Source organism: Schistocerca nitens, chromosome 1 (assembly GCF_023898315.1).
Source record: "Schistocerca nitens isolate TAMUIC-IGC-003100 chromosome 1, iqSchNite1.1, whole genome shotgun sequence".
In the NCBI taxonomy this organism is placed as follows: domain Eukaryota; kingdom Metazoa; phylum Arthropoda; class Insecta; order Orthoptera; family Acrididae; genus Schistocerca; species Schistocerca nitens.
The window spans coordinates 97,046,759-97,049,222 of NC_064614.1; positions in this window are offsets into that span (position 1 = coordinate 97,046,759).

A 2,464-nucleotide genomic window follows, 5' to 3' on the forward strand; every position below is an offset into this window, starting at 1 on the left:
AGCACATCGAAATTCAGTATAATACGGTTAGTCTTGGACTACCTCAACAATCATTTCAAAAGCAACTTGACTCTACGCAATTTAGAAATATGAGATTTAACTTTGAACTTGAATTAAATGATTCTGAACAATTAACAATAGTAAAATTTTGTACGTACCAAGCTGAGCTGCAGTCACAGGTAAGCTAAAATATGCTAACAAAACTCGCACTCTTAATTTGTGCTCGTGTAATCTAAATATTGTAGCCAGCTATAAATACTTTAACTGAACTTTGAAATTAAGGCAGTGAAATTGAATTATATTATTTTAATGCTGGCGTTTGAATTTCAACGACACTCGGGTTCATTTCGGAAAAGGAAGGGACCCTGCTTGGCAATGCAATTTGGACAGTGAGCAAGAAAGGTTCATGCTAAGTTGCTGTAATTTTGTGATGCAACAATTTGAAAAGCTGAGGTCTGCCATACAGTTCTAAAACTTTACGTGCTTCCAGTCTTCCTTGTTGGTTGATTGAAGGTTTGAAGCCGTCGATCGAGGAGGTGGCGACAGTCACTCATTGTCGGCCGTCGCTGTTGCAGAAGCTGGATGTTGGCGCGCCTTCTTCTCGACACGGTCACCAGACGAAACGGGCTCTTGATGTGCGCCAGCTAATGCTTCCCGTCCGCGACACCATGTCAGAAACTATCATAGCAAGTCGAGCGCAATTACATGCTGCCAAACCCCGAAAGCGCGGCAACTCGCGGGAGCTTCACACAACACACCTGCTCCACTACACTACCCCAGCCAGACTGTATCTCGCTGCCCGCGCTCCACGCTGCAGAGAACACTACCAAAGATCCTACACACTTTCGTTCTTCACACGACCTATCGATGTATTCGTTCGATAGCATAGTTTTCCCTAGGCAAGACCCAGCGTAAAATACAAATAATATTTACAAAACAAACCAATTATACATCGACATAAATGCATAAATATATATATATATACAAATATTAAAACAATTACAATATATAAAGACACAGAAATGTTATATCTTCAGGTAACAAAATAAGGAAAAAATTATGGTACAATAGATGGAAATAGGAGGATATGCATTTCCGGCGTTACAAATTCTTCCTGCAAAATAATGGCAAGTTCAGGCAAGATGATGGAGGTGAACAGCGATCGCACACAGTTCTCTTCAAAGTAGTCCAGAATGACTCGTTAATATTGAGAACTGGTGACTGGTGGCCAGGCGAGATGTGACAGTTCACCCTCGTGCTCACAAAACCAGCCTTGGACGATGCGAGCTTTGTGAACCGGGGCCCTATTGTCTTGGGACGCACTCATCACTATTGGGGAATAAACACTGTATCATGAGATGAGGGACCTGATCAGCCAGAATGGTAGTGTGACAGTCGCTTACTTCACTGATGACTAATTTTGTAATTCCAGCTCGCGCTGCAGTTCCCTACATATAGAGCTCCCTTCGTGGTGTTTTGGTGCTGAGAGGGTTCGGGAATGCGATGTTCAGACCTGCAGTAACTTTTGCAACTGTCGTCCCCTAATTTTTCGTAGCAATCCTCTTCAATGACCGTCAGTCAGGCTCACTCAACTTAAACTTTCATCAGCGTTGTGACTTAGCGGATGATGTTTTTCCTCTTCCCCTATATGTGCTATACGTTTTCGATACGGTGCTTCTTGAAACACCAAACACGTTGGCCGCCTCTGTTGTGTGTGTGTGTATGTGTGTGTGTGTGTGTGTGTGTGTGTGTGTGTGTGTGTGTGCACTTACACACATTAAAAGAAAGGAATGAGAATAATAAAATCAAGAAAATGTTATAATACATACAGGAGGAAATCTATAAAATGCCACTCAAGTACTCACTCCCACCTCACTCGCGTTGACCACACAATCACTTTAACTCATACGCCTTACCGCTGTGGCCGAGCGGTTCTAGGCGCTTCAGTCAGGAACCTCGCTGCTGCTTCGGTAGCAGGTTCGAATCCCGCCTCGGGCATGCATGTGTGTGATGCCCTTAGGTTTATAAGATTTAAGTAGTTCTAAGTCTAAGGGACTGATGTCCTCAGATGTTAAGTTCCATAGTGCTTAGAGCCATTTGAACCATTTGAATCATACGCCTTAAGGCTGTGGAGAAAGGATGAAAGGTGCTGTACATGGGATTAAAACAGAAATAAAACGACAAAGGAGCTAAGAGAGAGGCACAGGGAAGTGTGACTGGCTGAACACCTGTAAAAAAACATGGATGAGCCAGTCAGCCTGTTAAAACATTAACAGCATCTCCCTAAAATTTTCGGAAACACGTTGGACACATTACAGAACTTATAACTCTAGCCACATTCGTTTGAACGTTACTTAAAACAGAGCACAGATCTTTCGGCAAATCTGACACTGCCTGCTGGTCTGAAAATAAAATACGATCTAATTAAATGTGGCGCACCACAGACTGGAAGGTCCTCTCGCAG